General features: G+C 38.9%; 1 pseudogene; it reads left to right on the forward strand.

The window, feature by feature from the left end:
- Positions 1 to 4,620: 4,620 nt before the first annotated feature.
- On the forward strand, positions 4,621 to 4,739 carry LOC136859379 (5S ribosomal RNA; annotated as a pseudogene).
- The last annotated feature ends 7,704 nt before the right edge of the window (positions 4,740 to 12,443 follow it).

The raw sequence follows: 12,443 nt of genomic DNA on the forward strand, positions 1-12,443 counted from the left end.
CGTCATAAGACCTATCTGTGTCGGTGGGACGTAAAGCAAATAGCAAGCATACAGATGTGTATTCTGTTCTAATTAATTAGCTGATACTATTAGAACTCAAACACACTTTTATTAATACTGAAACTGTTGAGCAACCGTCTCTGAAACTGTTTATGATGGAGTGGTGTAAACTGTCAAGTACTGTAAATACGAAAATTTTATCAGAGATTTTGCACGTAAATATCCTCCCATTTGTCTTGGATAACGTACCTTCAAATTCGCCACTAAGTGCAGTTCACACGGTAATACTTGTTCATCCGCTGAAATGTAATCGTGAATAAGGGAATTCACCGACTTTACTCTGAACACCAATTTATCGGAAGTCACAGGCACTCTCGAATAATATGGACAGAAGGATTACCATCAATTAGACACACCCCCATCAGATGCGAATCATTGCACAGAACACTTAACAGATTCTTAGCCGTTTAAATCTGAATTCAGCCTCCGTCAGCATGGTGGTTGAGAAGGGAAGAAAAAACATGTCCAAAATGACCGAAATTAGTGTTGAATTCAGTTTTCGGGGTTGCTAGGTTGATTAGTGGCAGCCTCAGTGACAGTTGGAATGGTGAACATCATATTTACAGCGGGACGCTTAAATGCATGAAGTTATCACTTACTTTATCTTACTTTTATTATTTATTTGAAAGGATCAACTACTTCGCAGAAAATCTGGGCTGCTACAAGTACAAAGATAATAATCTTGAAGTAAAAATTAAACACATAACAATGATTCAAAATCTACAAAAATATTTCATAAAATATCAATCAGTGACACAGTAAAAGAACTGACAGAAAGTCAATTAATACAGATAATAGGAATCCTAAAATTAAACATTTGAAGAAGTATCTGAGTTAACGACATAAAGCTGTTGGCTGGATCACGCTGGTTCCAAGTGGCTCAAGACCGAAGACGATGGAAGCATATGGAAGAGGCCTATATCCAGCAGCGGATTGAAATAGGCTAGAAAAGAAGAAGAAAGAAGAAGATCTGAGTTGAGCCGGTTACTATAGCTATAAGGAAAAGTATAAAAAATATGATAATAATATACTTGAGAATTAAACAACTAACCACGCGCCACGTCGTAATCTGTAGGCCTTCGGGCTGAGCAGCGGTCGCTTGTTAGCCCAAGGCCCTTCACCTATAGTGCCATGGGATTTGGTTTGTTTGTTCTTAGTTTTATGTACCATTAGGCCAAACCTCATTTACGGCTTTGAGAAACGCCAACATACCGGAACTTTACACCACAATAATTCTTTTCGTGCTAGTAAATCTGGTAATTTGCGATTTATTTGTATATTGATCATTTCAATGAAATTTCAATGAAATCTGCCTCATAAAACCCAATCAGTTTCTTTGTCAGCCCGCTGTTATTTGAAAGCGGTGGTACACTACTTTCTTTTTGGATTTATTTATTTTCACCTTCTACTCCTTGTCAAGGACTGTGCCTATACCATTCAGCAATTTCTCCAAATCTTATGCAGACTCAGATTCAAAGAAAATGTAGTATGAACTCTGGTCATCTATATATGAAGTGCATGCTATTAAATATAAGCTTTCATTAGCACAAATGAGGAATATGCTTGATTCCTGTTCAGAATCACCAATGTTGTCATGTTCTGGACAACCTGTGGGACAATGGCAGACGTGCAGCTATGTTCTGGTGTCCGGATTTCCATGCACTATCAAATCTCAAAGTATTCATGCATGCATGCACTGTCATGTGGCAAAACATGCACAATAAATTGGAAAACATGCACTATCAAAATGTAGTTCCCTTTGAAACACTGTACAACTACCATAATTTCTCCAAACTGTCTTGATTTAAGCTCATCCGTTTATCTGTCAGCACATTCTTAAGCACCGAAAATGTACGTCACAAGAAGTGACAGGTGAATACTTAAATTAAAACATTTGGGACAAAGTGAGGTCAAATTGTACGTCTTTTGCATTTTGACCACAATACGTCTCATATAAGTTGACGAATTCAAAGTCAGTATTTGAAAGAATCACTATGTTAGACCTATCTCTAGCTGCCGCAGCTATTTCTCCGTGCGATGATTGCAGACACTTTTGAATGTCCTCAATAACTGGTAGCGATTGCCTGCTACGATAACAAAGACGTGTGACGAATAAGAGTTCCGGGAAGGAAAATCCAGGATAACAACGGAAGAGGGTTCAGTGCAAAACCAAAATTTGTAAGCTCTTATCTCACTAACGCGGCGTCACAGAAGTGTGATACAAGTTTTGTTTTGTTCGTCTAAACAAACGAGCTGACAATGAGTAATGCACAATTTAAGGTTCAATTCACAGCAATGTATAACTGGGACACCTTATTCCTAAGAAATACAGACGTTAACGAGGGCCCTTCCTGCTTACGTCAATATTTACTCAAGCAAAAGGTATGAAAGTGCTCGGTTAATTTGATTGTAGGACCTCTACCTATGTATTAATTATGGTTGCCACATAGGATGCCAGGAATAAATTCTCCCAGTAATTGATATAATGTTTAATGTGGAAAAATGGTCCCAAATTCTGCACACCAGCATTCATAAAAAGCACTATCATGTAAGTTATCATTATATATGCGCCAAAGTCAGAATAAAACGTCCAAATATTCGTTATCAAATCCGCAATCTTCAAAATATGCATTAGGCATGATTGTTCTCCTAAAAAGGCGAAAACATGAAACATGCAGGGGAAAAGAACGGTTATTTGGAATCGTTAAGCCATAAAATGAATATCTGTCAAGTTTGAGAAGTGTAACGAGATTATTTAAAAGCATGTATTTGCATGGAAATCCGGGCTCTACTGATCACTCTACCAAATTTCGATGCGACCTCCTCTAATGATAAGATACCGCATCCGAATCAGTCCCATAAATATTACAGTGGGGCCGGTCACTGTAAGAACTGTACACACAATTTCTCTTCTTATCTATACTAATGCGCATACGCGTGACGTGATGCTTGTGCAAGCGGAGACACGTATTGGTCGCTTATCAATCATGTCGTATGTATACGTCCTTTGATACACCCCGTTCCATACAAAACTTCAGCAACAGATTAGCACTTTTAGGAACGTAAATATTATTGTATGGCAAGATTACTATTATCGTTAAGGTTGTGATGTCGTAACTCATCATCTTTCCAGTTTCATTGCTATCGATAAGTCTGATTTTCTTGCCAATCGAAATCGAACCTGCCATCTCGGGCGCAGAGGGCGACTGCTGTATCGTCTGAGCTAATCTACCCGGTGGTACTCGGCGCCACAACTTACATCTTTTCTGTCACGAAGTTAAGCTGCAGGACTTGTACCTCCGTAGTAGATTACTGCTCTCCTTCACTCGCGTCCTGCTTGTTTAGTCTTTCTGTATGAAATTCTATTGACTGTATGTTATACGACGAAGTCAGCAGTTACTTTGGTGACGAAGCGCACTAACCCAAAGTTAAACAATACTCCAGAAGTGGGACAGAAGGAAAGGAATAAAGCCTTGAACTAGTGTTTACATTATTACGCTACTGAGAACATAAAGTACACAATGTGAGGATAGAGAAGGTTTCATTTAATGACATACGGTATGCTGTTCGTAAAAGGTTAAAAAGGATCGTTTGCACTTTCTAGTCTATGTAGGCAGCTAAACGCAAAGGAATGGGTAACCAGCATATTGATCGAAACTCGTAGCCTCTCTATCTTTCAATTATCACGTTTGCACAGAAGAGTCTGAGAAAGAATCTTGCGGAAGTAAGCACCTACAACGCTTGCAGAGCAAGTCAAAAGCTTCAAACTGCAACCGTGCTTGCTCTGTGGAGTAAGAGACCGCTGCAGCCGAAGTAATTATGCTACAAATAAATAAATAATCGCCAGTGTAAAGATCGTGTTCCTGCTCCGGAATGATTCCTGGTTATCCAGGGATTTTAATCAATGTTTAATTTAGAGTCGGTGCGTTTTATCTCCAATGTAACTGCTGACTTTGTCAGTACATCGTACAGTTAATTGAATTAAGTGGGGCTGGTGAAGAAATCTAAGCAAAACAGCTGTTTAAGTCACCACGAGGAGCAAGTAACGCTCCAATACATCACATATGGGCAGTCCAAGGTCCTATATGAGCCAATAAGCTAATATTCTTGAACGATTTCTCAACTACATGTCATCAGTCCAGGTTAGGAAGTAGTGTACATCACTACTACCTCCATTATCATCTGCTTGTCTTCTACGATCAACTCTTTGTGAATCAAGACGAGCCTCAATCATTCCAAAAATAGTCCCGTCAATAACAACCGAATGACTGGAGAAGCTTACGAAAGGTAAAATCAATGCCAGCATACGGCCTACCATGTACGGCAAAACATGTATCACTAGACCAAATGCAATTAGGGCATGGTAGTTATCGAAAATATTTACATGGAGTGCTTTGATCACCAAACGGTACGGATGATTTCGATAAGGCAGCGAACTTACATCATCTACTACTTGCCTACCATTTACACTCAACAGTGATCGAAGTTGTACGAAACGATCACTAAACTAAACATTCCTTTGCCAACTTGTGTTACAAACTTGTTACCTTGGTATGACAATGGTATGGCCATACCATGTTGAATACACCGGTTCTCATCCGATCACCGCTGTTAAGCAACATTGGGCGTGATCAGTACTTGGATGGGTGACCGCTTTAAAACACCACATGCCGTTGGCTCAAATACCTTTGACCGGCTCCGCGTTATAGGGGGCAACGCGTCCGCCCGTCACCCGGCGGCACCAGGTTCGATTCCCGGCCGGGTCAGGGTTCTTTAATTGTAATGATTAATATCCCTGGCCTGAAGACTGGGTGTTTATGACGTCCTTAATCTTCCTTTCCTCACATTCCACACTACCGCCATCCCAATTACACGCTGGTTCATACAATATGGTGCCAGTAGGGGCAAAAGATCTACATGGTTCAACGCCCCGAAGAAATGGAATTTTTTAAATTAAGAAAATGACAATACTACGAAGAGTAAAATAGAAAATTCCCAAATCCCAGTTCCGGATCACCTGAAACTGGGGAGAGAGAGAGAGAGAGAGAGAGAGAGAGAGTTAATTTATTGCTATCCATTTATTTAATTCGTGCATTAGATTTTCCATGTAACAACTATTTTTCTGTTACTGCATTAAATATTGTACTGAAACTTAATAGTGTTTATATTCCTTCTACAGATTATCACAAATTTTTCTCTTTGTTCTAAATGTTTTACAATGCTACATATTCTAGTATAGTGTCCACATTCTGGAAAGTCAGGGAAAGTCAGTTAAATATATTTTGGTCAAGGAAAGTCAGGAAAACAGATAAAAAACCTGGACAGTCACGGAAATAGACAATAAAATCTGGAAAGTCAGGGAAATCTTCTGCAATGATGGATTTAAGGAGATATTTTTATGCTCTAGTAACCCAGGCTATTGTAGCATTTCTGTTTCACGTATCTTTTCACAAGAAGTGCACAACAATTCTACAATTTTTGTTGTTCCCTTGCATCATTTCGTTCAACCATTTTTATGTTATTCTTTTTTATTTCAGTTCTAGGATGTCTGCTTGAAACTCATGACGATGGCTAACAAGCAATGTTCATTTAATAAACTCTGGCTAGACAGTAAAGTGTTTCTCGAACTGAGTGGTTGGTTGGACGGATTGGAAAATGATGCGATTTCAGCATATTGCATAGTGTGTTGTAAACCGCTCAAACTTCGTAATATGTTACCGTACTAAAGGACCTACTCATATAAAATTACATGAAAGCTAAGTCTTCCCAGTCAACAGTATTCTTTGCAGAGAATACCTCTACTCCAGCTCCACTTGAAGATACGCAGCCAAGAGTTAGTACTACATCCACAGCTACAAAGAGCAATTAGCAGTACCAGGAACAAGTCAAATGAGTTTAAAGACTTTCAGTGTGAATGAAGATGATGTTACATCGTCTGGAGCCATGTGGATGCTCCAGATTTGTCTGTCACTGGAAAGATGTCTCTCAACTCTTGTGATGAAACCTCCGCAGCATTTAAAACAATGTTCCCAGACTGTAAAATTGCTCAAAACTTTACTATGGGCAAGACGTTGTAAATCACGGATTAGCTCCATATTTTAAAGAAAGTTTGCAAATTGACTTAAGGCAGTGCTCTGACTACGTTGTTTGTTTTGATGAATCGTTAAACAAATTAGTCCAAAGAGGACAAATGACTTGTGTGTAAAGTTTTGGGATGTAAATCTTCAAAAAGTTGCAACAAGGTATTGGAACAGTGTATTTTTAGGCAGGGCAACTGCGGATCACTTAATAAATGGGTTTATGCATGGACTCTCCTAACCGTTAGGAAATATTTTGTAAGTGCTAAACCCCAAGGGCAAACCTCTTCTTGATATAGGCATATGCAGTCTGCATACAGTGATTGGAGCAATGAAAACTGGGATCACCAAAATTGACAAGGGCCTTTTTCATTTTTTCAGGTCTTCGTACAATCTTCTTTAAAGATATCCCTGCTCGACGTGCTAAAATGAAACAGTAATCTTTTCTATAAGTGCAAACTTTTCTTCTTTCATTCCTGTGTTTTCTGACTGATCTTCAAATTTGAAAACTGCTTTGCATATAGACCTACACTAATTGGAATTCGTTACATTCATCTACATTACAAACACAAGTTAATTGCTTTTAATCTCAAGAGTGCTTTAAATCCACATAAAATAGTATTCGATTGCTGTGGTAAAATAGCTTTATTTTCATATTTGAATTTATCTATTAATAAGTTAGTTGTACTTTGCTCGTTGGAAATGATACGATAAAGGTATAACTTACCATTAAAATATTTGTTTATATGTGAAGTGACATCAATGCAATTGTTTTTCAACGAAGAAGGGAGTGGAGAGAGAATTAGGCCAGCTATGGGGATGGTGGAGGCTGGAATTTCCTTTGTTGTTCCTTGTAAAACATGCTGTTTGGCAAATTAACTTGTCACTAAGTTTTTGTGAGTCAGGGAAATTTTTATTTGTAGGTCAGGGAATGTCAGGGAAACTTGAGAGACAATTCTGTGGACACTATGTCTAGGACAAACGTGTATCCTAACCTTCATTAGTTTCGCAGTGCTTATTTCATATTCCCTAATTATCTTTTGCCACGTTTTTAAATAAAGGGAACATTTCTGTTATTTCCGGTGCATTCCACTATTTATTTAACCATTTAACAAATGTACGGAATTTTTAAAAATAAAAAAATTCTATTTGTTCGGGGCGTCCACCCGTGTGGGTCATTTGACCCTACTGGCATCATATTGCATGAACCTGCGTGTATTTGGAATGGCGGTAGTGTGTAATGCTGTGTGTGAGTAAGGGAAGATTAAGGATGTCACAGACACCCAGTCCCCAGCCCAGGGATATTAATCATTACAATTAAAAACCCCTGACCCGGCCGAGAAGCGAACCCGGGGCCGCCGGCTGACAAGCGGACGCGTTACCCCCTACACCGCGCAGCCGTACATTGTATGGAATTACTTCTCCCTTGCTATTTAGTTTCAAATTTACTACCCAGAAATTTAACCCTAAGTGAGTCAACCTCCCTACATACTCTCAGTAGATGTGCCTCTTCCGTTGTTTCTCCACAGAATAAACAACACTTTTCGTCGTATTCCCCTCTTTGTACCTACTGATATATATATACCCATTCCATTAGCCACCTCACTATACCTCCTACTTATCAATTCGCAATTTTTCTTTATTGGCAACTTATGGATGATTTCGCAGAATTCTAATAATGTTCGTTTGGCCATACATTATGCCATAATCATATGCTTCTCAGTAACTGTCACTCTAATCTAACTTCTTATCTTAATTCTGAATCTTTTTATCCCAACAGTCTTCCATTACATATCAAGCCAAACTACAAGAAAAAAATGTGCGTGAGCTGTGTCAGAGCCACGGCCTCAACTCTTTTGGACATAGAATACGTCGCGTGGGTGTTTTAGGCCCGGTTGTATAAAACATTTGATCTGAGTTTAACGAGGAAAAATGGCTGCCAGTCAAGTTGAACTTCCATTTTCCGTTGTATAAACGCTAATCTAAGATCATCTCGTCCCGATCTAAGTTCAGATTTAACTGGCGAATATTTGTCGGTTAATCTCCTTGAACCTAGATCATTATCATTCATATTTAACATTGAACTAGCCCTGAAGACTTGAGAAGTGTTTCCTTGTATTGTATCTGCGTAAGAATACCGCACCTTAATAATATCGAGATGAGTTATAAATATCTTGAATGCTAGTCGTTAAATAATATTGCTAAAGATCGCTCGATTTTTTCAGAAGTGAGGTTATGTGAATATCATATAAACAATAGCCTACTGCCATACCCCAACACGTTCTTGTTGCTTAGTTTTATGATACTGCTTCAATAATGAATTATTTTAAATTATGTTTCAAGTTTACAAAACAAAGCAACTGTGTAAAATATATATATTCTTTAGCAGGGATGTCATATTATTCCGACTTTTCGTCTGATGAAGAAGAGTTGATTTTACGATGAGCTCCTCGCGTCTTTCGGTACAGACGGAATCCGATGATTGAAATGAGTGATCAAATGTTCAAAATGAGATTTCGTTCCTCGAAAGATGTTGAGAAACGACTGGAACTGAAGTTAAGGGACACACTACAAAAACCTACTCAAAGAAATTACCCCTGTAATCCATGTGTATGTTTTATGCTACAAGAAGTTTTCGAGTCTAGCTCGAGCAGTCGAGGAGAGAGGTTGCGTAGCGAAGTGCGTGCTGTAAGCATGGTTGGCATTGAACAGTACCGGGCCGCTATTGGGAAATGGCAGGCAAGGCAGAAGAAGGAGGTCAGGAATGGATTGGTGACGGACGGATTGAAAATGAGTGAAGCGGTGCTGGTGGTGACAGTGATAGCAGTGTTACTGGTTATTGGTGGGGTGGAAGTAAACCCAGGCCCAAATACCAGTGGAAAATATAGCACGGAGGATTTGGCCGCACTCAGGGTGGTTGTAAGTGAAGTGATGCAGGAAAAGTGTCAATGGGATAAGGTGCAGGAAATAAAGGACATGATGGAGGAGCAGAGAAGGGAGATAGGGAACATGAAGAAATGGCTTGAAACGAAGACTGAGGAATCGAGCAGGAGAGTGGTCAATAACGAGAAAGAAATCGAGTTATTGAGAGGGGAAGTGAAGCATCTGAAAGACGAGGTGATGAAGATGAAGAAAGAAGCGGAGGGGTACAGGCAGGAGAGATTGAAAAAAGCCATATTTTTATATGGAATTGAGGAAGGGGCGAGAGAGAGCAAGATTGAGCTGATATTTAAGGTGGTGGAAGCTATACGTGATGTTATGAAGGTAAACTTTAGTGAGGTAGACATTGATGATGTAGAGAGAGTTGGTAGAATCAAAGGTCGGAGGCCAATTAGGGTTACATTGTTCTCAACCCTAATGGCAGATTCTGTGTTAAGAAACAGCAAGAATTTACAAGGGCGGAAAATAGGGGTGAAAGGAGATATGGGAAGAGAAGGAAGTGAAAACGCGAAGATCTTGAATAGGCACCTTTGGAGAGCGAGGAACCAGGGGCTAAAGGCCCGAATAAGAGGTCTGAGGTTGGAGGTGACGAACGGGCGATGGGTCAGAGTTCATTCAGTTTCTATGTATATAAGAGAGAGGATAGCATGATAGTGTGGTATGAGATTGAGAGGTGGTATAGGAAGCGATGTGTTGGTATTGAAGGGTAGATGTATTAGCTTTTGGTTGGGTAGGAGGTTATTTAATGCTAACTAAGTGAGTGTTAAGAGGGACAAGAGTTTTGGATGGTAGAGATTGGAATGTGGTGTTGGTGAAGAGATGGTATATGAGTGTTTGGTATTTTAAGGTGAAGATGGCCTGGTATCTAGATACGATTAAGTTAAGATGTGTCATATTGCTGAAATGAGGTGTTGGAGAAGTGGTGGTATAAAATGGTCGCAGTTATTGAGGACGATGGTGGAAATATGGTGAGAAGCGGTGTTAAGCGGTGTTATTTGGTAAATCTGAGATGTTGTAAATTTAGATTCAGTGGTGTATTGTGGAAGGTATATGAGGTGGATCTGGAATGGAAATTGTGGGTAAGAGGTGGTATCTGAATCCGGGAGTTTGTATGTAGATGGTTTATTTATTGCTGAATTATTTTAGATTTATCGATTGAAACAAAATGTGGTGTGGGAGAAGTGTTGGTATAGGCGAAGATGGTTTGGTAATGAGAGGGTTGAATTTATTGCTGAAACTTTTGGAGTTGGAGAGATGATTGTATTAAGTGCGGGTTGGTTAATGTAGTGTATGATGGATTGAAGGGCAATTGCGGAATGTTGGTTGTTATGGTTTGGACAGAGAGTAAGTTAGAGGACAATGAAGATGACGTATGTGCTGAATCCACAAGGACACGTAATGAGTGGTGGTTGCGATAGCAAATGTAATGCTGAGCATGGCGTGGGTTTTAAAATGAGATCAAGCATGGCTAAATAATGGACTAGTTGCAACATGAGAGGTAGTAATGCATTGAAATAAAAGTGGTATTTAAGGTAAGTGTGGAGGGAGACCAGTGTTGAAATTTGATTGTAAGTTATTATGATTTTCTGCTGGGTTAGGATTGTGTTATTTATTGTTGTGAACGTGGAGGACTTTTGTTTGTGTTATGGCTGGTTAGAATGTAAGTGCTGACTGTCGATGTTTTGGTATTGATCGGGAGTATGTCAGGGAAAATGAATGTGACGAAAGTTGCTGTAGGCATTAGGACAAGTGATGAGTTTGCTGGATCCTCGAGCCGAGGACTGCTACAGAATTGTTATCATTTTTGTTATTATTTATTCCTATTATCTCTATTATCATTATTATATTATTATGTATTTAGTTATTATTATTATTATTATTATTATTATTATTATTATTAGATTATTATTATCATTATTTTATTATTATTTTTATTATTTTTTTATTATAATTATTAATATTGTGTCTTATTGCTTTGTGAACATGTAATGGGGCGGAAAGCCTGTTTGTTCATAAATAAATACTACTACTACTACAAGAAGTTTTCAAATGGCTGTTGGAGATCTCTTTAAATTGACAAGTCAGCGGCTTTCTCTTTCAACTTTGATGTCACCATATCGGTTCTTTTATTTTCTATTATATGTTTGTACCTTGACAGTACAATATCCACCAGACCGTCCTTTTATTTCGGTCTGAAATTCGCAGAACGCTCCTTCGAATTTCCTTCCATGTTTACTTCGCGAGATTTCAATATTATCTTCTTCTCCTTCTTCGACAGTCACGGCAGTTTCGTAGTTCATTTGTTTACAGTCACGGCCAGGTCAATCTCGCCATTTATGTATTATCCAAAGGGCCGAGCTATTTCGTATTTCATTTGTGTTGCGGTGTTGCCACGTCCACTTTTTTTGAACTCCGATTATATTTGAACTAAACATGTGTAAACCGAGTTCAGTTTTATACAACGCGATGAAGTCGTAATTTCAGTTCATTTTCAGAACTAAGTTCTTAATTGATCTCCAGTCAGATGTCTTTATACAACCGGGCCTTAAAGAAATGAATGTGCAGAATTAAGGTTCAGAATCTTTTTTCTGACTGGGCTTTCCTCTTGCGAATGTTGTGAAATCACACTATTTCCAAGGTCCATCGACTCGACTTCATCTTCTAGGTGTTTTCTTGCTTATCTTTCTGCACAGACCAGACGGTAGCAACAAGTTAAGACCTACATGCGGTGCTCGGCCGCCTCGAATTTCTTACAATATATAGCCTATTGGCTCTCGAACGTCCAGCCTCCGACATGCAGGGATTGTTTGATTCTTTCTTACTTATCATTTCTATTTGTTTTTATTTGTGGAAGCCTTGGACCTTCATTAAATTAAGATATCACGGTGTTTTGTAATTTGTCACCAAATATTCAACAATATCATTATTTTTTTCAAGCACCTGATCACGTTTGCTCATAAGTAGTATTAGAGATATCGATAGATCACGCGTATACAAAACGAATGATGCCTCGCGATATGGGCTATCACGTCGCACCCCCACTTACAGGAATTTTACCGCACGCTCCGAGCACTAATTTCACCACAAACTGGCGCAGGCATGCACTGTTGCGTCATCTGACCTTGAATGCTATTTCTATAGACATTTTAGACCTTCCTCTTTACAAGTCAGTGTTTTTATTTTTACTAACTTCATTCAATTATTGAAATTACTGAAGAAAGTCTGGCATTCACTTTTCTGGAACACATATTTTACCGGGTGTCCCAGAACTGAAACTAGATGAGAGATGTACTCTGTGTCAAAATATCCCGAGAGGTACGCTCAACTAAAGATACTTGACATCCTCTCTACAGTGCAGACATACGT

The sequence above is a fragment of the Anabrus simplex genome, chromosome 1, assembly GCF_040414725.1.
Source record: "Anabrus simplex isolate iqAnaSimp1 chromosome 1, ASM4041472v1, whole genome shotgun sequence".
Classification (NCBI taxonomy): domain Eukaryota; kingdom Metazoa; phylum Arthropoda; class Insecta; order Orthoptera; family Tettigoniidae; genus Anabrus; species Anabrus simplex.